A 26,604-nucleotide genomic window follows, 5' to 3' on the forward strand; every position below is an offset into this window, starting at 1 on the left:
CCAGAGAGTAGAGGATCAGTGATACAGATTCCCGTCAAAAGCAATTAAATTAACGTTTAAAAAGGAGCTAGATGACAGGTTTGAAGCTTGTAAGGATAAGCACAGATGATTGTCTACTCAATGGAACATTATATTGCTGTCACACTGGAACCACAGTAATGGCATCAGTAGAATACTCCAGTCAGGATTAAATAATTTGGATTGGAATGTTAGATATTTTGGAGCTTTTGCTCAATTTGTCTGCAGGGGATCAGGGGAAATTTTCCAAGTTCTATCTTGGAAACCCTCAGCTCTAATTATTCAGTGGAGTTGAGGAGAGACAGTGGGCGACATTTTGCAGGGGTGCAGACAGCTTGTCCACCCCCTCCCTCCTTGGAAGCCGAGTCAGTTTGTAGCCAATACGCTGGAAAGAAACCTACTTCGTAGTTCTAATTTGCTGAAGTCAGGCTAAACTAGCTGAGAGGGGGCCTTCTGCCCCTCAGTGAGAGTGGGCCTTCTGCCCCTCAGTGAGAGTGGGCCTTCTGCCCCTCAGTGAGAGGAAATCCCCTCAGCTGGAGGAAGCCCCACCATTGCCAGCTTCTGGCCAATCTGATTGGTCGGCAGCTCAAGTAGGCCAAGCAGTGACGGAGCTCAACAGTGGATGCCACTGGCACAGCAGGAAGGTGTACCTATATTGCGATGGCATTTCATTTCATTCATTTGCAGGAATTTTGGGATTTGGAGTAGGTGGATGGAGGTGGAGTGGTGGTGGGTGTGGTGGGGTAGTCCAGGTTTTGGAGACCAACCAGTGAGGAAAGAAGGGGACTGACTTGGAGGGGATGTGGGGATGGGGGCAGGAGCAGGGGTGGGAGAGCAAGGGATGTTAGGATCCAGGTTTTAAAGACCAGGAAGTGAGGATGGAAGTGGGCTTACATCTTGGGTGTTGTGTGTGTGTGTGTGTGTGTGTGTGTTGGGGGGGGGGGGCGCGTTGGGAGGGTGGTGGTGGTGGAGGTTTCTCCCAGTCCACCAGGGACACTCTCTCTGAATGAGGTGCCCCCTTTCCTTCCTGCCATTTTTCATCTATAGCACAAAATATAGGCTGCCTGCTCTCACCCACTTGCCCGTACCTTCATAACAAGTGCACGGTGGCACAATGATTAGCACTATTGCCTCACAACATCCGGGACCTGTGTTCGATTCTGGCCTTGGTTGACTGTCTGTGTGGAGTTTGTATGTTTTCCCCGTGCCTGTGTGGGTTTCCTCTGGGTGCTCCAGTTTTTTCCCGTAGGCCAAAGATATGTGGGTTAGGTTGATTGGCCATGCTAAATTACCCCTTATTGTCCCAAAATGTGTAGGTTAGGAGGTAGTGGGGTAAACACTTGGGGTTACAGGGAACAGGACAGAGTGGCATTGCCCCTTAGTGTCAAGGGGATTTTATGGGGCAACAAGGATAGGGCCTGGATGGCATTTTTGTCAGTGCAGGCCCTATAGGCCAAATGGCCTCCTTCTGCACTGTAGGGTTCTATGATTTTAATTGATATTTGATTATTTATTTAAATATGGAGTTTGGTGACCACCCACCTAATGTATTTTGGGGTCAGGTGGGGGTCAACCTGAGGGCCGAGGCGAGCGACCTGATCTATTTTGTGTGACTTCCCCCTCCTCCTGCTACAAACACGATTGGCAGGAGTGGGATGGGGTACAACGTCCAGTCCAGTGACAATGTAAATTGCAAATTGCACATCATGAGGTCAATTTGTGGAAGTGCCCAGGGATGACTTGAAGGGATTAGCACCCACTCAAGATAAGGAGCATTGACCCACTTGCATTTCTGGGTTACTTCAGTGGAATAGCTGTAACTGTGTGTTGAAATGCTAATCCAGGGCTCCATCTCCCCTCTTAACAGGATGTAAAAGATCCCACAACACCATTTGATGAGTTGTTATGCTGGCTAATATTTAACCCTTAACCCTCCTGAGGAAAACATATTGGGGTAAAAATGTGCTTGGGTCCAGGCGCGATGCTGGACACCCACATCAAAAGCAGGAAGTCCAAGAGTTGACAGAGGATCAACAGGAATTGACCCTTAGTCTGCATTTGCAGTTTCAGGGCAAACTGCCAGTGCTGTTAACACATCTGTATTAATCCAGCACCATCTGCCTTGCTGGCAGGACCCCTTGAGTAATGAATTTGAACAGGTTATGTGGAGGTGATGAGGATGGGAAATTGTTATACCGCTGGAGTTAGGCTCTTGTTCATAATGGTTTAAGAACATAAGCATTTTGTAAATACCTTCTTTCCATTGTGATTCCTGAACAAGGAAGGCACAAACTAATTTATTTAATATGTCCTCGTATTTAAATATCATGAGAAAAGTTCCCACTAGAATTTGTGAGGTTCTAAAATCACCAGTGATTTACCTGTAGCACAAATGAGCAATGGCATTGCATTTTGCCCATGTTCTGGTGTTCATCATGCCCCATCTTCACTTATTAATGGATGTAAATATCTAAAATCAGCCCTTATATGTTGGAAGGAGGAAACTTGGTGACCTATGCCCACTGCATTATTTGGCTTGACTTCAAAGCCAAACCATAGTTTGAGAAAAAAGAACACCATAATATCTAAAATGATAAAAGTAAAACAAATGTACAACTGTGACCAAGCAACTTAACCTTATTTGATCCCATTGTAAGTCAACACACTTACGTTTGCACATTGTACCATATTTATTTTATCAGTTTTTTTTAACACTTTCTAACACACATTGGGACGAAGGAACAAAAGAGAATCTGGCCATCCGATTGTCCAAAATAGAAGAAGGCAAGCAACAGTTACAGTTGGCCAAATGCTTTCCAGTTCTTTTCCATTGTATAAAACTCATATGATCACAAATGCCTTCTCACTTATGCTGCCTGTAAAGAATTCCCGCTCCCTAATTATCCATATTTCATTGCTTAGCTGATGAATTATAAATACTCTGTGCAATGCTAGACTTCATCTAGACATAGCAAAATGTTTTGCAATGAGTTTTATGTCAAATGTTTATTTTTGCTATGTGCTTCTGTTGGCTTTTATTGGATTGAGTCTCTGATGAATTGCAAAAGTTATAATGTAACTGATTTGGGGTGTGAACTTGATGGTGTTTAGGAGCAGATCCTGTGGGAACTGATGGTTAATGCTAATAATTTGAACCTGGAAACCCAGGCAGTTTGAAGTCATATCAGGTAGTGTGCAGTTTGGTTGTGCTCTTCCTGACCTGGACCAGGAATCAAGGCTGGTCTGAGTTTATGTACATCCGAGGTGGCGGTGACTGCTGCTTCTGTGAAGCAGAAAATGTGATTTAAAAAAATGGATGATTTATCAAATGTCCAAGCGAGTATTGGGGTTTCTGCCTACCAGGAGTGCATATCAGGAAATTGCATGTGCATTTCTCATGATTTTCCACCAAATCATTTAGAATGGTTTATATGAGTCACACCCATGATTTTCCAATATGCATTCCTGTCAGGCTAGGCTACCTGCCAGGAGCACATATTTATAAAAACGACCATTATAATTTACGGATCACATGAACAATCTGTCTTTCCAACATATTTGAGTAAAAGTGCAATCCCTTCAATGACAGACTTCCTGGAGTTTGGTTGCATTGTCCAGTGACACAATAAGGTGTTGGTTCCTTTCCCTTGGGTATTGCATAGCAACAGTATGCACAAGGATTAGAGCCAGAACCAGCTTCAGAATCTCAAAAAAGAATTGAAGCTAGCAGAGTGATAGTATAACTGTAGATTTTGCATTCCCATCTTGTCAAGTGCAGTATGTTTGCATCTTTCCTTCCAAGGGTGTGCTATTCATTTTTGCTGTTGATGTCACGAAAGCTGCCTCCTTCTTACCCAATTTTATGGGTACATTAGATCCTGCTGTTTTTGCAATGATTGTCCAAAAGCATGTTTTATTCATCCTTTCTCTGCCAGAGAGGAACCCCACAGACACTCGGAGAGCATTACATACCTCGTGGTGCCTCTGCCTGATCGTTTTCAAATTTCTTCCCAGCAAGGGACTGGCTCATGGGGAGCCAGTGAGGGGGAAAAAAAGGCAGAAGAGCGTTTTCAGGGACAAACCCATGAAACAATTCATTTCCTTTGCATGAAATGGTCATCTGCAAGAACAATCTGTGGATTGAGAAGGACTAAATTATTCGTGCAGAATGGCAGAAGAATTCCTTCGAGACATTATCCTCAAAGTGCTCCGAGAGGCTGTAACTTGAGATTTTCTACTATGGTTGGAAATATTTACTTGTATTTCTCAAAGGAATGAAGGGCTGCACCGCGAATAATTTCAATTCAGGCTGATATGAATTACTGCCTGAGTTGATCAAGGAGACTGAGTCCTGCCACTCAGGAAAGAGGATTGCTCTCAGCAACTCAGTGGGGGTGGGGGGTTGGGGGAGAGGGGATGGGTTGAGTTACTTTCCAGCTTTGGTGAATCTGCAAAACAAAGCAACACACCAATTTGTGGGGAATCTCTGCCTCTACATTTCTATCCTTTGTCCCTGACCCTTCATTCTCCTTCATTCTCCTGGTTCCTTGTTATGTACTTGGGGACCCCTGTTTAGCTCATAATAATAATCACAAGTTTATGTTTTAATGGAAAAACAGATGGAATTGCAACACTGTGATCCCCCAAACCCCAGAATCATGGAAATAAAAAAGAATACTGGGCTAAACCTTGCTCGAGCGAGGCATCTTGTGTCATGCGACTTTATTTGCACACTTTAGCTTGAACATATTTAGAACATACTGGATGACAGCTGACAGTGCAATGAAGGCAAAAATGGTCCATCTGGAAGCTAAGTGAACAACATTCCTTAACCAATGAGGTTTTAGGTTTTAAGAGACAAGAATGATAGCTAAGGAAAAAGAGCGAGTTGTAACAGCAATGACCTCAGGCATTCATGTAGCATTCCCAATGTAGTGATAATCACTGTGGCCAAGTGTTCATCTCAAGGTGGCATAAGATGGCAAGCAGTCTGTTTCAGCCCATACGGTTGCCAGAAGTGGATTGGGGTCGGTGGCAGAACCAGAATTAGGGATAGATCAGGCGCAGAAGAATAAGATAAAGAGGGAAAAAATTAGATTAAGAGAGTGATAAAAAAGGGGACAGAAAGAAAAAGTAAGAAGAATATTTAAAATTTGAAAATCTCCAACTAGAATTTATTACCTGCAGGAAAGAGATACACCAGCTTAAATTGTTTTGACCCAGAATTTCCTTCCCCAGTTGAAGGCATAAAAATTTTTTCAGAATCTGAAATCTGGAAGTTGCGCTCTGCCTGAATGGACTCCAAAGGAAGCCGCATCGATTCTTCCATTCAAAATGATTGGTGCTAATAATCACAGGTGTAGATAAAGGAATCAACCCAAATGCCTATGGCACCATCCACAAAAAAGACAAACGATTGCTAATTGCTTGACTGGGCCATAAAATTCCCCTCAATATGTGGGTTTATCCGATGCTTTTGAATTTTTTCCAATAATCTTCCCACCACTGAGGTTATCCTGAGTGATCTGTAATACTTTGGTATTTTCCTTTCTTTCTTTTTAAACAATAGTGTGGAAATAATGGGTTCCCAAATGCTGACAACTAGAACCTGTCGCAAACAATAGATTATTCACTTGTTGGGTAGCTGATTCATGCTTATGCTTTATCTGTACTCCTGGGGAGAACTCACACAGTCCCAACACATGATGGGGCTGATTTTACCATTGCTCATTTTCAGGTGCAAAAACTTTTAACATTGGATGTGAGGTGAGTAGCTTGATCTGTGCCCACTTCCGCACCGGTTCTGCTTTTACCAATGCCTGAAAATGGCCATGATCGGGATCATGCCCGAAATGGGCACAATGGCAATTTAAATGCATTTAAATTGGCTTAATAGCCTGGACGCCCAACTTTACTGGCACTTCCCCCTTTACCATTGTGTTTACCCATGTAGAATTGGCGCGAAACAGACGTGCTCCGTAAGATCCAATTCAGGCACTCCAGTTAGTGAGGAGGTAAGTGCTAAGCATCCAACAGCTCTCTGCTTGGGATCAGTTGGGGCAGGGTGGGGAGGAAGGGGTGTCCACTGACACTCTGCCTGAGATTGGTGGGGGGGAAAGGGGGGGGGGGTCACTGCCACTCAGCCTGAGATCAGAGAAGGGGAAAGGAGGGGTCCATTCCCATGTCTGAAATTGGTGGAAGGGAAGGGGGATTCTGCTGCCACTCTGCCTATGATCAGTAAGGAGGAAAGGGGGGGTCCACTGCCACTCTGACTGAGATTGGTTGAAGGGAAGGGGTAGTCTGCAGCCACTCTGCCTCAGATTGATGGAGAGGAAGGGGGGAAGAGGCCTGTGATCAATCTGGGTGGTGGGGGGGTGGGGGGAGGTTGGGGGGGGTTGTTAAGGGGGTCAGTAATGTTGGGGAGTTGGGCCAATGTCTGTGGGGGCCAGGGGAGGCATTAGCCGGCCTGAGAGGAATGTGGCAGGGGAGCATGCGCAATGGAGGTGCCAATCGTAGCTGCAGGATTTAGGTGCATAGCCCATTGTGTCTCCTTCCCCCCAATCCCTTTCCTTGTGTAAAGGTGAGGGGGACAATTCTCCCAAAAAAATGCTAAGTGTCGAATTCCTCCATCAACCCTGTACTCAATGAAGCTACATTGAAGTATGTACCACCATTCACTGAACAACCCCTATTTTTTAATCTTTGTTTTCTCTGCTTTCCAATATTCACTTACTCACATTGTAAATGCACTAATATTTCATGGAGGCATTGCACATTAAGCACAAGTAGTGAAAAAATGGGGACTGAGCCCAGGTGATTAAAAATATGGATTTTGAGGAGATTTTTGAAGGTAGGGAGAGATGTAGCAAGGTAATATTTAGAAAGGAAGTTCAAGAATGTGCGATGGATAAGCCACTGCTTTGCTGAAGGGCTGAAAGCATGGGAAGGCTAGGAGTAGTCTGCAGCTTTGAGGAACAGAAAGGTTCAGCTGGGAATAGTGCAAGAAGATGATATAGAGATGAGGTAGAGAAAGGGCATGGACTAATTTGCAAGTGAGGACAAATGTATAACGTGAAAAAACATACTTCATTCCTTTTATTACTGGGAGGGGGTTGTAAACTTCCTAGAAAGGTAACAAGTCTTCAGTGGTTATTTTGTCCAGTGTCCTGCTCACAAGAGCTATCAAATTCTCTTTTGAATTATTAAGTGACCTATTTCAGAAGCACAGTGATCATAATACGCATGACGGGGGGTATTATCACTGGACTAGTAATCTGGTAATACCCTGGAGACCACAGTTTGAATAGTGAAATTTTAATTTAGTAAAAACGTGGGATTAAAAGTCTAATGATGACCATGAAATCAATGTTGTTAAAAAAAAACCTTATCTGGCTCACTAATGTCCAGTTCAAGGGATAAATGCTGACCCTGTCAGCAATGCCCAGATCCCATGAATTAATTAAAAAAAAGAGCCTTGGTATTTCTGTAGGTTTACAAATGTTACCAGAAGTAAACTTAGAGTAAAATTTGAAAACAATATATAGGTGCGGCATGTTACACAGTGGTTAGCATTACTGCCTCACAAATCCAGGGACCCGGGTTCAATTTCAGCCATTGATTAGTTAGTTTAATTAGTTAGTTTATTTATTTGACACAAGTAGGCTTACATTAGCACTGCAATGAAGTTACGGTGAAAATCCCCTAGCCGCCACACTCCGGCACCTGCTCGAATACACTGAAGGAGAATTTAGCACAGCCAATGCACCTAATGTGCATGTCTTTTGGACTGTGGGAGGAAACCGGAACATTCAGGGGAAACTCATGCAGACCCAGGGAGAATGTGTAGACTCCGCACAGTGACCCAAGTCAAGAATCAAACCTGGGTCCCTGGCACTGTGAGACTGCAGTGCTAATCACTGTGCGGCCGTGCCACCCCTGGGGACCACAGTAAATGTCTATGTTCTTCCAACGTCTGTGTGGGTTTCCTCAGGATGTTCTGGTTTCCTCGCACACTCCAAAAGCCATGATAAATTGCCCCTTAATGTCAGGGAGATTAGGAGGGTAAATATATGAGGTTACAGGGATAGGACAGGACCTGGGTGGGACTGTTGTCACTGCAGGCTCAATGGGCCAAATGGCTCCCTTCTGCACCGTAGATTCTATGATTCTATATTTTTAAAGGCAAAACTGAGTTGTTCCTGTCAAATTTTCAATGTCAATGGGATTCAAGTCATGCAGTTAGACTGGAATCAAGAGTTAGTTCCTATTCTAATTGTAGAAAGTACAGGATCGAGCCAGAGTGGTTGCTATAGTAATTTCAAATATAGTTTTGGGAGTTTATTTCATCTTCCATTTCGAACTGACCTTTGTCCTTATTTTTGTGATTGCCAGTAAAATTGACTGAAGCATTGCTTCATATTCAGGTATGTCAATTATCATGACACACAAATGCATAGTAGCCTAATTTTTGTTCTCATCACATGGCTGCCATCTTTTTAAGTATTAGTGTCACAAGTAGGCTAACATTGACACTGCAATGAAGTTATGGTGAAAATCCCCTGAAAGCCACACTCTGGCGCCTGTTTGGGTACATTGAGGGGAAATTTAGCACGGCCAATGCACCTAACTAGCACATCTTTCTGATTGTTGAAGAAACCCATGCTAACACGGGGAAATGTGCAAACTTGGCTCAGTCAGTGACCCAAGCCGGGAATTGAACCAGGTTCTCTCGCTAACCACTGTCCCATCGACTTTGACTGTGACAGCAAATATGAGGTGCAAGCCATGAATTGGCCTGTCGTAACACCCTATGGCTCCTCACAAGCAGTGGGAGAAATTAGCAACATACTTGCAGTCAAAGCCAACATGATGAACAGTCAGTAAGACTGTATCGTTTGGGTTGCCTGAAGACCTTTCTCTCCCACAAAGTAAGTTCCTCAAATTAGTGACAGATGTCCCTTAGCTGAACTACAGGAGTTAGCCTGTGTGAATACTTTAATAAAAGGCCAGCATACCCACAATAAGCTATTTTGGAGTTAGTCATTAATTTGATTGGATCCAGACCAACTGCACAGTTAATTCTTGGACTCAAGTCGTACAGCTGCCTGACTTCTTTCTTTTGTCTACCACAGATTTTCTCTGCCTTCCACTTTCATTTACCAATTTGCTGTCTTCCATTTTCAGATTATTTACATTTTAGATGCACTAAAATTTCATAAGGACATTGCAGACTGAGAACAAGTAGTAAGAAAATGAGGAGATAAGCCATTGGTGATTGAAAATATGGGCGTTAGGAGACTTTTGAAGCTGTCTTTTTACGTATTAGTGCCACAAGTAGGCTAACATTAACACTGCAATGAAGTTACTGTGAAAATCCCCTGGAAGCCACACTTCGGAGCCTGTGGCGAGATACTGTTTAGAAAGAGAATTCAAGAGTATGCATTAGAAAGTCACTGCCTTTCATGAAGGGGAGAAGGCATGATTTGGGGAGAATCAGGGAGGGCAAACTTGGGTCCTACATATTATTGAGTGTGGTGGAAGCTTCACATTCTTCGTGCATTGACTTAAATGGGGCAGCATGGAGGCACAGTGGTTAGCACTGCTGCCTCACAGTGCCAGAGACCTGGGTTTGACTCCCAGCTTGGGTCACTGTCTGCGTGGAGTTTGCATGTTCTCCCTGTGTCTATGTGCGTTTCCTCCGGGTGCTCTGGTTTCCTCCCGCAGTTTGAAACACGTGCTGGTTTGGTGCATTGACCCAAACAGGCGCTGGAGCATGGCAACTAGGAGAATTTCACAGGAACTTCATTGCAATGTTAATGTAAGTCTTACTTGCGATTAATAAATGAACTTTAACTTTAAAACAACTTTGACTGTGAGGATTCTTGTTTTGATACAAAAGAGTTGCTATTTATTAAACATAAGTTACTTACAGTATTTCTTTTCATCTTTCCGAGATCAGTTGGACTTGATTCAAGTGTAAATTATCAACTGTAAACAGCTGTTTAGACTTGCTGACTTGGCTGGGAGCTACAGAGTGTGAAGCAAAAACCTAGTGTGAACCATTGCACCTTTTATCAGAGCAACTTAGTCATCAGCCTGCGGTGCTATGTCTGCACTCCAGCTATATATATTATATATATATGTTCATGTGTTGAAGTCTTACAGCTCATTTGTAATTAGCTTGACTGTCTGCCAATGGAGATTTAGCTTTAAATAAATATATTGTAAATATACTATACAATTTAGATCTTAGTAACATTGTTCATTGCATATATGATGTACATATAGGTATATGTAGAACTCCAATGATTAGGTGAATAAATATACATAACCTACAGTACTGAGTCATACAAACCAAATTCCATCTGTGCTAATGCTGAATCTGCTGATCTCAATGATTACCACATCAAAGGCACTGGAGCTCCAATTTGCCTGAATGTTCTAGCACCAAGATAGACAAAATGAATGACTCGTCCAGTGTGCTTGCTCTTGCTTTGTACCCCCATGTTGGAAAGTATGCATCTATAAATGAGGAAATGGCTGTGGTGCCCCCATGGTGGAATGCCCTGCTGACACTTTTTGTCTAGACTAATGCCAATCATTATAATCTGGGCAAAGCACCACAGCTTTCTATTGCCTGTAGAACCACACTGGTGTATTTCAAGTGGGGAGGGAAAATTGGGGAAAAATATACATATATCTGCTAGCTTTTCTAAGACAATAATAAAGTGAACTTTTAGTATTATGTAAGATGAGAGAGTTAACAGCTGGAGAAAATGTTATGGCCTGGAATCTGTTGTGTGTTATAGGCTTGGGAATCTACACCACCTTATAGATATGGACAATAAATTTGAGTGTAATAAAATCTGTACCACACAATTTCAACTGTAGTGATATTGCAATATGATTGATATTAGTGTTACTGCACCATTTGACTCATATTATAATCGCATTGGTTTTATTTTCATTAAACATATCACACAAGTTAAAATATTAGGGTGTTACTATCAGATGAAGAGGGATCAAGTGACTCCCCTCTTTTTCTTCTCTTCATATTACCACAACAGTTCTTTTAAAGGTTGTACTTGCCAATTCCATAAATGTTTGACTGTTCATGTTCTGCGACCATAAAACGCACAATCAGGCAGGTTTTCAATAAGAAAAGAGGATAATTTTTATTGTACTTACCTTTGTCTTAATAAAGTAATGAAAAAAGCTCCAATATTCACACATGTGCAGACTCAATGTCCTCACACGCACAAATAGATTACAGACTGGGAGGATAGATTAAGCAAATTAGAGTCCAGTAAAATTAAAGGGGTATACAGCTATTGAAGGTTGTTGACTTTTCTGCCTTCAGGCAGAACTAGGTGGTCCTTCTGCTTTGGGTATTGAAGCGGTTTGAAGATGTCAGCAGACAATTTATCTATTCTTCTGGAGGCTGCAGTACTGTGTTGTGTTCTTTTGAAAATTTCTCTTTGCAGCATCTGGATAGTGAAAATCAGCAGACAGCATAAGACTTACAAACTGGGTGGAGATAGAGAGTATGGGCACCAATTCAGGGTCTTTCTCCTTCAGTTGCTAATCCTCTTCTGCAAGAAAAAAAGACAATTGCTTACATGCACTAAGGGCTAACTTGTCATAAGACACTCTCCCTAGCTGCCCATTGACCCAAATACAATCATAGCTAGCGTATTCCAGTTGTAACTTGATTATAGAGTCATAGATTCATAGATGTTTACAGCATGGAAACAGGCCTTTCAGCCCACCTTGTCCATGCTGCCACTTTGTTTTTAATCACTAAGCTAGTCCCTGTTGCCCGCATTTGGCCCATATCCCTCTATAGACCCTTACCCATGTAACTGTCTAAACACTTTTTAAAAGACAAAATTTTATGCGCTTCTACTATTACGTCTGACAGCTCATTCCAGACACCCGCTATCCTCTGTGTGAAAGTGTTGCCCCTCTGGGCCCTTTCGTATCTCTTTCCTCTCATCTTAGATCATGGCTGGGAATTCATCTCTCATCCAGATTCCATTGCCCAAGTGATTATGTCTATTGCTTTGTCCCTCTCCAGTTGAGTATCACGGTGATTGTTTTGAAACTTGCTAATGGAATAGATGATGGTCGCTATTCATACTCCTCTAAATTGCTGGTATGATTTTGTAGAAAGGTTGTCTCCATTTCAAAAGCTTTGCAATGTCGAAGGTGCAGTGATGCAAATGTACTGCAACTATTGACTGTGGTCCCAAATCACTGGAAAGTACTATAATTTTTTTTTAAATCAATTCAGGATTTCCTGCCAGTAAATTCAGAAAAAACAGTTTTCATATAAATAAAATCATAGAATCCCAACAGTGCAGCAAGGGGTCATTCAGTCCATGAAGCCTGCATTGACAACAATCCCACCCAGTCCCTACCCCCATAACCCTGCTAATCTCCCTGACACTAAGGGGCGATTGACCATGGCCAATCAACCTAACTTGCACATCTTTGTACTGTGGGAGGAAACCAGAACACCAGGAGGAAACCCATGTAGACAAGGGGCAGCCATGCAAACTCCACAAAGACAGTTACCCAAATCTGGAATTGAACCTGGGTCCCTGGCGCTGTGAGGCAGCAGTGCTATCTACTGTGCCACCATGCCATTTTCACACAACAGAGAGATAAATTCCTACCATAGAATCATTACCAAATCTTTCCATCATATCATTAACCCAGAATGAGGCAATAGAGAGGACATTTTCATTTATGTGCTTGCTGAACTCAGTTGTGGCCACTGAGAGCATATAGTCGGTAACTTGGGGCCCACATGAATTTCGTAAGTGTAGTCTGACAGATGGGCAGGAAACTCACTGTTAAGTTGTTTCTCATCTTCATTTAAAATAATTCAAACAGAGCCATTATTATTCCTAAATTTCCCAGATGGTACAGGTATGTGCCAACTGCCCGAGTAAGTTGTATCAAATATATTTTAGATGATATTCTGAGCCTCTGTAGGTAACCCTCAGGATGGGTAGGGAATGGATGCAGCCTCAGCCCCTGCTGCAGAACAGCATGGCCAGCAGCATGGACTCAAATCAACCCTTTACATTCACTGTTAATAATGCCTAAGTCTGTGCAAGAATTATCCTTTGATGAACTTCACAGGCCCAGTTTATAATCTTACTATCATGATCCTGAATGCCAGAAAAACACAAGAAAGTTCCAAGTGCTTAGCATTACTCCAGTGCAGATGATGGAAAGTACATCAGTTGATACATGCTTATTATTTACATGTCATTACGATGCTCCTTCTCGCATTTATCCACCCCTTGTCAATTTTGGAAAAAAATTCCAGTAGCAAAGGATAGCAGCAGCCAACAGGCCAGCTCCTGAAGGATTGCTAACCACAGTTGCAGGTTTGCTAAGACATCCTGAATTTTGCCTCGATCTGATGTACAAATGCGCTCCAATAGCTGATTGATCTTCTTGATGACTGTTCCATATTGCAGCATAAGGAGGATGGAAGGATTGCACTGTGCTATGGGAGGGTGAGTTGGGCAATCATGATATTTAAAGAAGGATTTTTTAACAGAAGATTATTATTCCCTTTCTTGGGTTGAGGGCTCAAGGAGTTGCCATGTCTTGCTGACAAACTTCTCAGTGGAGTCCTTCCAAGTACATTGAACCCCGAGTGAACATATTTAAAACATCTAATGCGGCATAGTGCAGCTTGCTTAACAGAAGAGCCCATAAATTTATCAGTGAAACCAATGCCTGCAAAGATTGACAAAGTTTATCCCACTTCTAAATTGGTATGTTTTAACATGTCTCATACACTCAAGAAACAAGTGCAATACCAAATCTTCACCCATAACATCTGAACAGGGTAGTATAAATTGCATTTTAATATTGAAATGTGGCCACTCATACCATTAGCACAAACTATTATTTGGATCTTGCTTGCTTGTTGGAAAATTATGTGTGCCACAATTCACTTGCTCGGTGCCAGCAGCTCAATTTTTAGGCTAACCTAACTGACTACAGGCTTCATACTAGTACTAGAGCCCCACAAAATTAATATATTGATCTCCTTCTTCACTGTTTCAGTAGTAATTCTCACCTCATCAGACAGCTCCTTGCTAGACAGTTTCCCTTCTCCCACACCATTTAAACTGTGCTTTGCCTAATTCCAGTTAGTGCCAAATTAGGGATGGTTTTGTATTTTTGATCCATGCCCACTAGGCACTCAGAAGCAGCAAGTATTGCATCAACATGTATCTAAGTCATTGTGTGTTTATAAAAAAATTCCAAACTTTATTTCATGAAGATAGTGTTTTACAGTCAATCACCTATGAAGAAATATTTACTTTATGTGACTACATCTTGCAGTATATTCTGTTTATATCATGCACCTTAATATATAAATAAATATTGAATACATTTTTTCTTGGACTTTGCTTATATGGACAGATAAAGACTGCCTGTGCATATTCCTAAACCGCATGTGTGACATATAGCAGACACCCACTCAATTGCTGCTTCCTATGAGTTGGAGACCTGATTTCCTGTGCTGTACTAGTGACCACATACCAATCCATGATTTTACCATGGACTAAACGTAATGAACTCTCCATGTCCAACCGGATATCAGATTCCTTCTCCTGAATGCTTTAGCATTCTTCCTGTTATCTATTCTTCAGCTTGGAGGTATGACAGGAAACAGTCTGATATAATGATTTACCCTTGGTCACCATCACTACTTGGCCATATGGGGCTGGTTGATTCTGGTAACATTGGAAAAAAAAGTGTCTTCAATTGTAGCATCTCTTGCACTGCCCTGCCTGGGATAAAGTAACAGTGTAGGTTAGGAATCGAATCCAGGTTCCTCCTAGACAATGTAGTCCGGCATCACATGTGCAGTATAATTAGCAACAAGGCTACAGTGGGCAGTGCCCAGTTTTCACATTACAAAAAGGTGACAGAAATCACATCCTTAAATTGTCCTTTGGGACTCGGATAACTCCATTCACATATGCCAGGATAAATCAGACTTCCTAGGCCTCACCCATTGCGAAGTCTTGTGAGAGCATTTTATAAATGATGCCCCAGTCAATTTTTGCCTTCCAGCTGAGAAGCAGCCGGCTGTACACAGGGTCCCCACACCGGCTCAGAGCTGAGAGTAAACTGAGGGAAATTATAAGGGGTAGAAATATTTTTTGTAAAGCAATCTCCCTGCCATGAACCTTTTTACAGTTAGCTCTAAGGTCGTCCCTTCATTTGTGCCATTAATGAATTCAGAAAATGGTGCCCGTGGCCTCAGTTCCACCTTGGCACCTGTTCTTTCAAATCGAAGTGCCTGCTGATCAGTTGCTAGTAGCTTCAGAAAATACAATATGCAGTGATGTATCACACAGCAGACTGAATTAGTGGACGTGATGGACTTGAACAAAAGTGCTTCTGTACCAGTTATGAATCAATGACCTTGCTTGAACTGAACTACTGTGCAGTGACAGTTGTGCATACATTCTCTGGCCAAGGGACGGTTTATAGAACATGAAGTCCAAAAAGAGCGGAGAATAGGGAGCTTATTTCTCAGGAACAGGTAAATACTGATAATTATATCTCACATCAGCTCCTCAAGGACATAGTTGGTGAGTGCATTCCCAATATGGTACTGACTCACGCAAATCTGGCAGGTGCCCTTTTTAATCCCCAGTCTTTGCTATAGCTAATTAATCTCAACCAGCATCTCGCCATCCCTGGGATACATGCTAGATAATCAATCAGCTGGGTTTCCTCTATTGTCCTGTGCTGGAAGTATGCATATGCATATGGGTATTGGATGAAGACAAGTTTAGGCTCTACTGTGATTCCTTTCATGGTCAGTTAATCTGTCAATACATACTGTCTGAGTTCACCCATGAAGGATGGCCACTTAGGTGAGATATAAAGGGGTTTTGGGTTTAGGGAAGGTGGACAGAAGCTGCACTAAGTCATTTCATGCACTCCATGATGGTGCGAGCATGTCACTTGGACATGTCACACTACTATTTGAACCTTGAAATCTGAAGTCCCGCTATGAATTTGCTTCAGATTTTTCCAGTAGATTTTACATAAAAGCATGAACACCATTACATTATCATTTCAGATTAATCTAGAAATAATCTGCAGTTAATTATGGAATAAATGTACAGTACTTGTTATATTAATTTGATGCTCTTTTCATGCAAATACAAAAGAGCTGCTAATGAAATGCTGCGCATGTAATGCGCATTGTTCAGTTTTTATTCAGCGTTACAGTCTCAATTCAGCTGAAGCCAAATGGTTCACAGTTTTGGAATGAAAAGTCAAAAATATCCCCTTTCAGAAGGAGAAAATTAATTTCAATCTTTTTTGCAACAATTGAATTCTCCAGCCCAAGGCATTATCTTTCAAAATGAATAAATCAAAATTTGCACCATTCCTTTTAAGCTTGTGAGTGTCTCTTGTAAGACTATTTTGGTGGATTCTGTATTCATCGAGGTGAGGGATTTCAGCATTGGCATTTGGGGCATATTCCATTTTGGAAGCCCAGTTTCAGCATCAGAAACTCCAAGGTATGCTCCAGCATAGGTGCAGTTCTAGGCTCATGTGTCAATAGTGGCAAGCACTGCAAGGGTTGGGCAAATTGGGAGGAAATGATCACACAATCACTGCCATTATCTTTCATCAACCCATTGTGTATGTCAGGATTCAGTTAAACCCGATGGTAAATAATTTATTAATTTAACTTTTGAATTCTTAACTCTGGTCATCTTGCCATTCAAATCCCTTGTCTAAATTTTTCCTCTGGGGTCCCAGTTAGACTTAAGCTTAATTCAGACTTGCAAATTTAAGCTTTTATCCCCACCCGCTCCTTCACCCTGACCTTCATCCCTGCTTGTGGATGGAGTAGATCATAGAATCATAGACTGCCTATACAGAAGGAGGCCATTCAGCCCATCTAGTCTGCACCGATTTTCTGATAGAGTATCTTACGCGGGCCATTTTCCCCACCCTATCTCCGTAACCCTGCATATTTATGATGGCTAATCCATTTAATTTACTCATCTTGGGACACTAAGGGGCATTTTATTTTATCATGGACAATCCACATAACCCACACATTTTTGGGCTATGGGAGGAAACCAGAGCACCCAGAGGAAACCCATGCAGACACAGGGAGAATGTGCAAACACCACACAGACAGTCACCTGGGTCACTGGCACTGTGAGGCAGCAGTGCAAATCATTGTGCCACCATACTGTTCCGTCAGGCACTGAATAAAACTGCCCTTCTGGATCAGGGTGATATTTTCATTGTACAAGAGACATAATTGTGTGATCCCTTCAAATGGAATTGTCAATTTATGCTAGTTTTTGTCAGTTATGACAGACTTGTCTTCCTGTTCCGGTGAATTTGATTATGTCCAAACTAATTTTATTTAGGGTACTTAAAGCCAGCAGACATTGAAGACTGTCATCCAATCAGCTTGTGCCAATTATAAAAGATCAACACTATTCAGCTGATTGGTGAAGCTGATTGGCTGTTGGTATGAGGGGTGGCACAGTGGTTAGCACTGCTGCCTCACAGCACCAGAGACCTGGGTTCAATTCCGACCTAGGGTAACTGTGTGGAATTTGCACGTTCTCCCTGTGTCTGCATGGGTTTCCTCCAGGTGCTCTGGTTTCCTTCCACAGTCCAAAAATGTGTGGGTTAGATGAATTGGCCATGCTAAATTGTCGCCTTGTGTCAGGGATAGCAGCTGGGGTAAATGCAAGGGATTATGGGGATAGGGCCGGAGTGCGATTGTGGTCGATGCAAACACGATGGGCCGATTGGCTTCCTTTTGCACTGTGAGATTCTAACCCACAGTACCCATAACACTTTGAAGCCATCTTCACTTTTCCAGGTCATAGGCCATCTCAGAGCTTGACAGAGATCATAAACAGTATGCCTAGAATTGAGGGAAGGAAGAGGATGTTTATTGTGATTAAGTTAGTACACTAACTAGTGACAGGATTAATGTATGTCATTGATTCAAGCCATCTTACATAGTAAAGATGAACATACAAATAGTTTGGCTAAGAAAAAGCCTATTTACCCATCTAGACAGTCCCACACAATGATAATGTTGTCCAATATATTAGATACATGCAACACCTGCCCTGAGCCAATTCATACTCTGGAACAGGCCCGATTTACTTTAGTGAGAAATTTTTTCTGTGATACAGGGCAATTGGAACTAGCTCAGGTGATCACTGATTTGTAATACAGGTGTAGGAAATGATCAATTTGGTGAAGTCCAATGGGATAGCCACCTTCTCCATCCTTTTCCCCTCCTCTGCATCATTGATTAACATTAGTAACATCATCCAGAGTCATGGGACCAGCTTCCACGTGCATGTCAATGACAACCAGCTCTACCTAATTACCATCTCCCTTTACCTCTCTACCGACACTGCATTGTCAGATTGTTTGCTGTCATTCAATCTTAGGCAAGTCATAATTTCTGCCAGTTAGAGGAGACTGAAACTTTTATGTCCGGCCACAAATTGTGTTATTTACCACTAATTTCATCTCTGTCCCCCACCAGAGACACAGGCTGAAATTTACTGCTATCTTGTCGTTGTATTCAAGCCTGAGTGGTGTTCTGATCTCATGTGCCCTCCATCACAAAGATTGCCTTTGCCTCTGTTTCAGCCCATTTACTGCTATAACTCCCATCATTGCCTTTGTCAGTTCCAGACTTGATTATTCCAGATCCCTCTTGTATGACTTCACCAGGTTAATTAATGTCATCTCATTGATGAAGATTGCTCTGAACATTGCCGGAGATGGTAGCCCACTCAGTGTATAGCCCACTGCCAGAACATAGCTCAAAACAGACATACTATTCCTTTAGTCAGCCTGGGAATTATTCTATACTGTATCAAGTCTTGATCACCTATCACCTTGCTAATCTATGTTGGCTCCTGATTCTTTAACAATTTAAAATTCTCTTGATGCCTCTGATCTCTTAGGTATGCTATTTCCTGTTTCCCCCACCCACTGATGACTCTGTCTTCTGTTACCAAGGCCTCATATTCTAGAATTCTCTCTTTAAACCTCTCTGTCATCCTCTTCAACTTTCAATATTGTTTTAAATCCCAACTTTAATCAAGGTTTCCCTTCTAATGTCTCCTTTTGTTTGGCAACTATTTTAGGCTGATTGTGTCTTTCTGAAGCACCTTGGGATATTTCACTACATTAAGGGTATTGTCTGTTGTTGACATACAAATCTGCACTTTGTAAATGATTTCATGCTTCCTTTAACATCACGAATTGTTTAGGGAATATTGTATTCAGCGCTTGTCAGTATTCTGTTCCCTGTCTCACTGAGTTTGGACTCATGTGGCCTCTAGCTTGCAAAGCTGATCCTCCTTCTAACCTTGAACATTAGCTCAGCTGTAGTTTTGCTCTCTGGTGCTTCCCCCCTACACTCAGTGTGGGAGTCTACATTCTGTGATGGTAATCTCACTCCAGATGATTGTAGCTCATCCGTACAGATTTCAAAACAGAGCAAGCAACAGAATGACAATGTGAGAAAGCCGATTTTTGCTCTCATTCTATAACTACTGAGGTTTGTAGCACAGGCTGAGAATGGAGCTGCATTATCTTAGGGAAGAGATTTTTACATTCAGAAGCAATTAGTTGGCCTTCAAGCCTAGATTCTTGGTCTTGTAGCTCCCACGCTTTGGATACTAATTGGCCAGCAAGCTCCTAGTGTAATCGGTAGGAAGCATATATACATGTCCAACTAAAGGCTTGCCTGCTGTAATGGTTAAGGAAAATGGACTGGCAATAGGAGCACATATAGTAAGTATTTAAAGCCCAGAATAACTTAAGAATAATAACTAAGACTAATTTTCGAGGGAACTTAGAAAAAATCATAATATATTAGGCAGAATCAATATGATCTTATGAAAGGAAAACATATTTGACAAACCTATTAAAGATTTTTGAGCATGTAACTGACAGGGTAAATGAGGGGGAACCAGTGCATATAGTTATGTTTGGATTTTCAGCAGACATTCAATAAGATAACACACAAGATGTTGTTACGTAAGTTAAGGATTCGTGAAGTGGGCATGAAGTGAGAATTGGCTCATGGATTGATGATGGATAGTAGGAATAAATGAATCATTTTTGATTTGGCAGCTTGTAATGGTTGACGAGGTGCCAGGATCAGAGCTTGACTTCAGTTGTTTGTTATCAATATCAGTAACTTAGGTGCGTGTACAGATTGTAATATACCCAAGTTTGCTGATGTTACCAATCAATTGGGAAAGTGAATTGTAAGGAGGACAAAAAGAGGCTCTAAAAGGATATAGATCTGTTAAGTATATGGGAAAGGATGTGACAGATGGAGTGTAATGTGTGGAGATGTGAAATTATCCACTGGACAATAGGAGTAAGAAGAGACCAATAAATGTTGGTGTTCATTAGGATTTTGGTTTTCCTGTAGCTGAATCTCAAAAATGAACATGTAGGTATAGCAAGCAGATGGCATTTGCTATTATAGCCTTTGCTGCGGAGTGTTGGAATATTATCATTACAATTGCTGCAATTATATTGGATATCAATGAGGCAACACCTGGAGTATTGGAGTTATGATCTCTTTACCAAGGAAGGGTTTGCATGTCTGAAAGGAAATGCAACAGAGGCTCAACGGATTGAGGGGTTTGTCCTTAAGGAGAGTTTGAGTAAAATGGCTTCTACTCTCTGGACTTCAGAAAATGAGATTAAATCACTTTGAAATGTATGAAATTCTTGGAGGTCATAAATTGATTCAAGCTTGGTAGAGAGTCTGAAGCAAGAGATCATAGAGTCAGAATAAGAGTTCAATGGAGATTTTTTTTTCACTCAGAGCATTGAGTCTCTTTGGAATTCAATAACTGGATGGCCATGAATGCCCAATCATTGAGTAAGCTGTGATAAATCACAAACGTATCTTTAATTAAAGTTCGGGGGTAGGAACTTCATTTCCTGATGAACCTCAGTTCTCTTGCTCATGTGTCAGCTGGGAACTGGGCACACATCCCCAAGTTGGGCATTTTACACACTTCAGGTCAAGGACAAACCCTGTGCACCTGTGCAGAAGAAAAGAAAATGAACAGTGTGGAAATGCAGATGACGATTTGTGTCCCAGGGAGCAGGTTTTGGAGGGGGACATGGAGAGGTCCCAAAAGGAAGACCCAGGTAGGGGACAAAGACTGGGGCGGGAATAGGTTCCATTAAGTTAAAAAGGAAGGAGCAGAGTAATAGCCCCCAAATTCTAGGAAGTGCTTCATGGAACAAACTTTAAATGAAGTGGTCAGGAGAGAAATCAAGATGATCGGAGAAGGCAACCAAAAGTTGATAACTTTTTGTTGCAGGCTGTTGGGGCAAAGATACTCTTTTGGAGTAGAAAAATTTGTCTGGCATGGCCGAAGATCTGAAACTGTGCTTGGAATGTACTTGTAGATGCAGGGGAAAAGAATCTTGGAAGTGAGATTGAAACCTGCAAGGCGGGGTTTTTGTTGAAACTGTTTGAGTGGGAGCAACCTTTGGAGAGAATTCCAAGGCAATAATTTCAAAAGTGAAGATTGGAAATCCTCAATAGCCTCACAATGTGACAAACATCTGAGTTGGTTGTTAAGAGATCCGTCACATCTGAAATTTATTGTGCAGTGTATGTGTTTGACTACACCTTGCCTGTTAATTCACACGTAATTCATCCTGAATGTTAGAATATAAAATAGATACTGTTTTATGTTTCTGAACCCTAGTAAAATTTACTTGTTTGTTCAAAATCCATGGTGTATTGTACCTTTATTCATTTAGTAAGTGTCCTGAATCTCAAACTTAATGTACCATAAAGAAAGTGTCATTGATCCCTAATCAAATCTCCCACCCACTTTGTATTGAAGCCAGAGGTTGATAAATCTTTTAGGTACTAAGGGAACCAAGGCTGATGGAATTAATGTAGCAGATCAGTCATCATACTGAATGGTTGAGCAGGCTTGAGGGGCCATATGACCTACTCCTACTTTTAATTCTTATGTTCTTAAGGAAGGGATTTAGTTTCTTCAGTGTACAAAAAAATGTAGTTTTTGACTTCAGGTAGGTAAGTGCCCACTGTGCTGGTGACAATCAATATGCTTTCATCCTGTCCACATTCATGACAATTTCATCCTTGGTGACACTTTAGTTTGAAGCCTGTCTAAATCATTGCTGAAGAACTTGAGTGATAGTCCAGGATTGTCATTACTTACTGTATACTCCACAAAACGACCATCATGAGGGATTAACCTTTAACACCACCTGGTCAGTAACAAACGTAGAGAAAGGAAACAGCTTGTAGGGGAGAGAAGGAAGAAGAGTGAAGGGCAATGACCACCAGTTGCACTCCACTGCCTGAACTCACACTCATTGAGGAACATTATACCTAAATCAATGCTCTCAATCCCCATTCACCAACAGTGCCACAATCCTTATCAGTTTTCTTGTAATCACTATCCAAGCACATTTTTCACTCTATCCTCTTGCCCTCATTTCACTTCAAAGCAAAAAACTAACATCAAATCCAGAGCAGAAAATTATCAAATAAGCATGCTCAAAACATATCGCCATTGACAAAAAAACTTCTAACTCACCCTTGTACAAACCCTTAGTGATTGTTCTTTTTTCTTGCTTTGCTTGTTTCTCCAGAGACTACAACATGAAAGGTCCATTGGAAACACATCAGGTGTGGCCTTGAGCAGCTGCGAGCCTGGGCTACAGCAGTTTAGCCTAACTGGTTGCCTGGCACTAACAAGCATATGGGAAGAGTGGCTGGCAGCAGATACCTCCCCCAGGGAGCCAAGACCATTCTCTAGGAGGGAGAAAATTAGAGCCATGACAAGAGTGCAAAAAAAGGTTCTCTGAAATCAAATCAGGAATGAAAAATTATAGATATGAATTTGCTTTAATGCATGAAACTTTTTCACTTTCACTGGGTTTCTTCATTAATAGATCAACATAACACTGATAAAGGCTGCAAAAAAGTATTTTTCCCTGGTATTCAAAGATCTTCAACTGAAATTATAATATGAGATTGTAAGTCTTGCACCAGATATTTCTACTGATTTGCTAACTGTTACTTGTTTTATTAAGTTAATTTTATTTATTAAGTTTTTTGCTAACTCTCAGTTGCAGTCCAGTAATAAAGGTTAATGTAAGTCCAGCTTCTTCACAAACTTACTTTATTACAACTCCACACATACACACCTAACACCCAGTGCCCCTTGTAAACCCCTTTTTATATCCCAGTGAGTACTATTAAACAATTAGCATAAAAATTAGGTCTAAAATGGAAGGTTGCAATTAACCCATTCCTAACACTAACAAGGGGGGAAATATTTAGAATTTTTGCACTGACTGATGATGAAGTATAGGCTGTAACACCACTTGAAAGGGAATAAAATTAAAACTTGGTCATGAGGAATGTTAAAGGACACAGGAATAGGGCTGGTAAATGGGATTAGATAGATGGCTTCAATTAGTATTGGCATTCATTCAATGGGCCAAATTCTGTGCTTTGGTTACCTAAGGGTAAATGATTTCTTTCACACAGCCTGCTTCTACATATAGAGGAGCTGAAAGTGGGCTAACAATACAAATTATGGGCTACCAGATAGAAATGAATCATTTCCTTTTACTCAGGACATTCACATACAGGAGCTGACATTGAGACACAAACGAGCAGTACAGTAGCAAATAGGAGTGAATTATCTATACCATTTGCTGGAGGTAATTATAGGTTAGAACAGCCTTACTGTCGCTCAACCATACATTCCCATCATGAATGTAAAATGCAACACGGTAGAATGGATAAATGATGGGACAATGTAAAAATAAAATAATAAATCAATAAATTATTATAATTCTAAAGCCTGCCAGTGTAATGCAAACATAAATACCTGTTCATATTTCACTCCGCTAACAGTGTGGGGCTGTAGCATATTATTGATAACCACAATTTCAACATGGTAACCAGGAAGCCGGTATAGTTCTCAGTTCAGCCACCCTCTCGGCTTATTGGTTAAATACACCCTCTGGTATGTTGCACAAAACCTGGTGTTGTCAGACTTCTTACTATGTTGCACACAAAGCAGGAAATTCCAAATGTGCGCTGAGCTTGCTGATCTCAGTTAGAACAGAGAACAGAGTTACAATTAGCAATGGAGTGAGAATAGGGGAAAATCAGTAAGGGGTCTCACATATGATCATCACTGAGGAAATCCTACTGGAGAGGCGTGCTAGATTTTCCCTCTGAGCAGTGGCCAGCAACAGGTGTCAGGGTTAACCAGTTGCTCAACAGCTCCGACGTAAGGCACAATTCACTTCAAGGACCTGGCCTCGTTGACCTAGGGCTGCAGGCATTGGGTGAAAAATAGAGCTCTGGAGCAGGCTGGTGTAATATTGTGAAACTATACCCCAGCATCAGGCAGCAGAGGGGAGAAAACTGGGCGCTAAAGTCATTTGACTTAATTTGGGATAGGAAACCATGGCTGCCATCACTGCTGAGGAATTACAAAGAAGTTATTTAATATGTGCAGGGGCGCCACATGGTGCTCTGACAGGTGCACATAAATTACTTGAAGCACTGAGTCAACGATGCTGTTGGTCTCAAACTGACCACGTTCTGAGTCTTGCTGCTGCTCAGCTTACCCTTCTTTGTGTGAACTCTGCTTGCAGGGAAATGGCTGACAACTCACACACAAAATCCCAAGCAAGGCAGCCAGCTGGCTAATTATGGTACAATGTGAGCAAGACGAGGGATTATCTTCAGGAAGGATTGTTACTGGGAAAGCTTAGGTAGGTAAGTAACTGATTTGTGTAGCTGAAAACCATCTAATAAATGAAACAGCAGTGTTTCCCAGTGATTCTTTCTGCCTTAATATTCTCTTGAGCATGGATGAATTGCTCGCTCTCTCATCAGGTGCACATTACAAAATTAAGCTTGACTGCAGCAAATCTGAGTGCAGATTGAATAGTTTTACCGTTTGGCTTAAGATTTCATTTGCAGAACATTATTAAGCTGTGAAAACAAACACTGCTTGATGCGCATGCATCTTTCCAAGCCGGGTGGGGGGGATGGGGGTGGGGGGTTGCGTGGCGGGAGGGGTGGATTTTCCTCCTCCTTTGACCTCTGTCACTTACACCTGCTCCCTTGTCCTAATCAACTCTTCTCCCACCATGACTTCTGAAGCTTAAACAGCTGGAATATTTGGTTTGTGAAGCATCCTCTCATTGCTAATGTTTGTAGAGTTTCAATTTCAGGGTGGTCAATACGAATATTATAAACAGGATGTTTCCTGAGGAGTTGAACCAGTGAGGGGGAGGGTATGATTTCAATGTTGTAACCCAAGGTTAAAAACAAACAGATTCCTAACTACTGCATAAGAAACATAAGGATTTTTCAAATCAGAAAAATGCCGTTGGTGCTGAACAAGCTTTTCCTGATCTGCCTTCTCACCATGTCCATTTTCCCAAGGGGAGACAGAGAGACAGAGAAGTGATACATGGGTATTGGCGTTCTCTGGAGCTGCTGCCACTCCATAATTGAGCCAGAACTGCAATGGAAAACCTGATGCCAAATGAAGGGCAGTTTTGTGCCAACTATGAACTACTTTATAATGGTACTCAAAGGATGGCTTGAAGTAATTTTCATTTCATCAGGTGAATGTCAAGAAGGTCAAGTACTGTGTGAAACAGAACAAAGGCAGGGATTATGGCTTCAATTCTGATCTTTGCTGCTGATTAAATATTGGATAATTCTAGCAATTAATAGCACCATATCATAAATTGCACAAGTAAAGGCAAAGATTGCCTCTCATTTAGTATCAGCTTCATGGTAGCAATATTACTTTGATCAGAAATTGCACTAGGACTAATCTTATATTACAGACTGACAATTCAATGGAATGTTGAAGAAGGCATCAACCTTAAATGAGAGTTTGAACTGATTTTCCTTTGAATGACCGGCTTTCCCTTGCAATTATTCATTAACCCACTGACGTTTCTTAGACTATCTCTCAGTAGGTTTTGTGGGACAGAATTCTGTGCAATTGTCATGTGTCCAGACAGTGGAACTGGAAGTGCATAGGATTTCCACTCAGAGGCAGGACAGCTGACCATGTGCAATCACACAGTGGCCAGTCAATTTGATGTTCATAGTCGAGGAGCCCAGCCAATTGTATGATGGGGATCGGTTGAAAATTGTCAAGCCCACTGTCACCTCATGGGGTTGTGGGTCCGGGCACTATATTTAATCAGCGTCCAGGTTGGCATTCAGTGTCTGCAAGACAGCAACATTGGCCTGACTGTCTGAAAGGATGTGGTGCTCCTCCCTCCTTTCTTGCCAAACCTGGGTCACAATATGAACTCAACCTCAATGCTACCACTACTAAATTGATTTGTCCAACTGACATGCAGCTAATGTTTCCCATTATTATTGCAGAACATTTCTTTCAGTTCCTATTAATTTTTGATCCATACCCTATCCTAAAGTATAGCTAG

The sequence above is a fragment of the Carcharhinus amblyrhynchos genome, chromosome 4, assembly GCF_965287045.1.
Source record: "Carcharhinus amblyrhynchos chromosome 4, sCarAmb.v2.hapA, whole genome shotgun sequence".
Taxonomy (NCBI): domain Eukaryota; kingdom Metazoa; phylum Chordata; class Chondrichthyes; order Carcharhiniformes; family Carcharhinidae; genus Carcharhinus; species Carcharhinus amblyrhynchos.